The sequence below is a fragment of the Rattus rattus genome, chromosome 7 (genome assembly GCF_011064425.1).
Source record: "Rattus rattus isolate New Zealand chromosome 7, Rrattus_CSIRO_v1, whole genome shotgun sequence".
Classification (NCBI taxonomy): Eukaryota; Metazoa; Chordata; class Mammalia; order Rodentia; family Muridae; genus Rattus; species Rattus rattus.
Window position 1 is genome coordinate 87107071 of NC_046160.1, and position 3920 is coordinate 87110990.

Here is a 3920-nt window from a genome sequence, read left to right on the forward strand (position 1 = left end):
GTGGTTGCTGGGAACTGAACTCAGGACCTCTGGAAGAGCAGTCAGTGCTCTTAACCACTAAGCCATCTCTCCAGCTCCACATGAGTCTTTTTAAGTTGCTAATATCTTTTGATTTAATTTTGGTAAATCAGAAATATCTAGAAATATATATATATATATATATATATATATATATATATATATATATTCTAGATTCTCCAATTTTCTAGAGAATTTTCTCTAGAATATTCCCTAACCACACACTGGATTTTACTAGAATCTGTTAAACAGTTTTAATTTTAAAATATGGGTCTTTTCTTCTGGTTAAATGTAAACCTTATTTGTCTTTTCAAAGAGCCATTGTTTTCCTCGGTTGACTCTTATTGTTACTTTTTATCTCCATTTTATTAATATTCACCATGGCCTTTATTATTTCTTTCCACCTACTGCTCTGGGGTTTGGCTTGTTTCATTGTGTTCTTGCCAAAACCTGGTTTGGACAGACTTAAGAAGTTTTTGTTAACTTGGAGGGAGTGTCATAAATTTTCCATTTCGTTCTGTTATTTCGAGATAATCTATTCTTCCAATTGTAGTCTTCTCTTCTCCAGCCTGTGCTTTTGGAGGTCCAAGCAACAGTCCCCATCATAAGACATCCACCCTCTAAAAGCACTAAGGTTTCACCACTTACCTTTAAGTTTATAATTTCCCTAGAGTTTTCTTTTAGATGTATAGGGGCTGTTTTCACACTTGGTAAACAGTTAAAAGTGAAAGCCCAGAGGCTGGGGAGATGATGGTAGGTAAAACTCATGCAGCTTGAGCATGAGAACCTGAGTCAGGGTGCCCAGCAACTGTGAAACGCTAGGTCTATGGCCTAGAACTAGGGCCAAAGACAAGAGGATTCTGGGTGTTCACTGGCCATGCATGCAGTGCTCACAGAGACCACAAGAGGGCATTGGGTTCCCCTGGAACTGGAGTTAAACCCCTGTAAGCCTCGTGGTGCTGGGAACCAAGCCCAAGTCTTAACTGTTGAGCTGCCTCTGTGACCCTTTTCTAACTTCAACCTTTTAGGAATTTACAGTTCCAGCTGGGTACGGCGGGGCACACCTTTAATCTCAACACCAGGAGGCAGGGGCAGGTGAAGCTCTCCGAGTTCAAGGCCAACCTGAACTACATAGTGAGTTCCAGGACAGTTAGAGATACATAGTGAGACCTTGTCTCAAAATAAATAAATAAAAATAGAATAAAGAAAAAGAAAGCCACAGTTTCTATTAAAAAGTACAGAATCCACAGCACCCTACCCACTTAGAAGGAGTGTTAAAAAATATGAATTATAAAACTAAGAATTATGAAAAAAGCTGTAACCCTTATATTTGGTAAGTTACTAAAATTAAAAGACAATTTTAACAAAAGGCATTGTATGGGTGTGTAAAGGTACTCCAAGAAGCCGTAGGTTATTAAATGAAAATCCCAGTGCCGGGTGAGTTACCTCCCTCTGAGTTGTTGGTGAGGGAGTCAATCCTCTGACACCCCTAAAACAATGCAGGCCATTGCCATCACAGCTGCTGCACACGGACTAGGTGAGAAAGTCCTCTGCTGAAGACAGCACGTGCTCTGCCTGCAGGATGTAGGCAAGTCAAGTAGGAACCCAGAAGGGAGCCACCTTTCTGCTCCCTCCCTTTCATAGTGCTATGCATAGCCGCTGGGGAAGACTGCTCCTCTGCAGATCTGCTAGGCAAGGTGTGCTCCGGCTGCGGAGGAGGAGGGGGAGGAGGGAGGGGGAGGGGAGAGGGGAGGGAGGTGGGAGTTTTCTCCTTTGTCCTTTATGTATGTTTCGTAAACTTAGCTCATAGGCCTGTGTAGCGAATGCCTTTACTGTTGAACGGTCAGTCCCGTAAGTTCTCCTATAAGGTCTGACCTGTAGAATTGTGTTGCCAACACATTCTTAACATTTTTCATTTTTATTATAATTTAAAATGCTCTGTGCTTAAGTGTTTCTTGTCTTGCTTTTATTAATATTCAATTAATAAAATTGAATTAATAAGTTAATGGTTAAATTGGCTTAGATTATCACATTTCTCCACATTTTATACCATCTATATTTTTCTTCTTTTACACATCACAATCCACATCTGATTCTTTAGAGCTTCCAACACCTAAAATAGCAGAATTCAGACTATAAAAGTGTAATATTATCCTCTATAGATTTATTTTTAGTTTTATTTAAATGTATAGGTTTCTCTGCCTGTGTGCATGCGGTACCTGAGGAGGCCAGAAGAGGGCACTAGGTTCCCTGGAGCTGGTGGTTCTGAGCTACTCAGTGTGAGTATTGGCACCCAATCTCCACTCTTCTGCTGGATCACAAGTGCTCTTAACTGCTGACCTAACTCTCCCGACCTGTAATTTACTATTTTAAAAACATTAAAGCTGTAAATTTACTTACATAAAGAAATGTGGAGGAGTTACCTTTTAAAGCCAACTGAAGTGACTGTCAGAATAGGTTCCCCAGATCAGTAGCATTGGAATTACCTGAAGGGGCGGGAGATGTACCTAAGAATTTATTAGAAAGGTAGACTCCCAGGTCTATCTAAAACCTCCTATGTAAGAATTTTTAGTTTTATCAAGTTCCCTAGACATTGTGTCAGCATATCTGCTTACGGGACACTGACATGCGATACTGGGAATTCTAATTATAAATGTGACAACTTGGTTGTTGGTCAAACACAAACACAGGGGCAGGCCTTCAGAGGCCAGCGCAGGGGCTGCTTGGGTGAGGTCTCAGCTCAGTTCTCACCAGTCCAGGCTTTCAGATGAGACACCAAAATACATTTCTTTTCCTTTAATTTCTCTAGAAACAAACCTCCCATGTATTATTATAAATTCCTACCTTATGACCTGGTGGGCTCCAACCCTATTCTCTGTGCTTTTTAGAGGGAGTGGGGATCATATAGACGTCTCATATATGCTGAGTAAGCAGTGCCCTATCGCTGAGCTACACTCCCGTCCCTGCCTGTGTCTCTAATGTGTCTCAGCAAGGTGTCTTTATGGTCATAAAAGAGCTGGCACTAGGCAGCAGCAGGAAAAACCCGGCTAGAGGCAGGCCTTACAGAAGGCTGTGTCTGGGATCCTCCAGGAAGCCGAGGGTTCCCGGCAGTCTCCAGAAGGGATTCCCCGGTGGCTTCCCATTCCTTACCTCCACACCCAGAAAATGTGCAGTACGGAAGTTTAGTGGAAACTCCTTTGTCTGAGGCTAGAATATTTACTTGGCAGAGTCAGCCTGTTGCATTTCCTGTATCGTGTGAGCACGTGCTAGCAGGGACCAATGAGAAACACCCTGTGTTTCAGACACAGCCTTGTGCTTCTGTGTCAGTAACTTCTTTCCAGACAGAAGTAGTCACATGACACGGTCATGAGATTGTTATCCCAAGGAAGTGGTGGTGGTGGTGGTTACTGGGTATAAACAGGCCCTGTCTGCGGCTGTGGAGTAGTAGTATTTCTACTTGCACCTGACTGACTCCATTGTGAAAGTTTGGCCAAATTTCCTCTTTTTTTTTTCTTTTGGACTTGAGATTGCTTTTTCCTTGGGCGGGAGGATTACTTCTAAAAGGGTCAATTTCCTAAGCCACAGTCACAATTGAGATCTCCTTACTTGAGGCCCCACTCCTGGAGTTCTGTTTCTTTTATAATATTCCTATAGCATGTATTAAATAACAGCTTGGTGATCCCTGAACTCAGCTTTTCTCGAAGCACTCAAATTTTCATTTCGGTCTTGCCTTGGCCACTCTTAGGAATCAAGAGGAAACATTCCTGAAAGATACTGAGGAGATTTAATGGTAGCTGACTTCTGGCGACCGTGCGACCCCAAAGGCAGACGCGCAGACACGCACTCTGCGGTGTGCTACTGATGTTGGAACTTTGTTCCGCCTCTTCCGGCCTCAGCTTCCG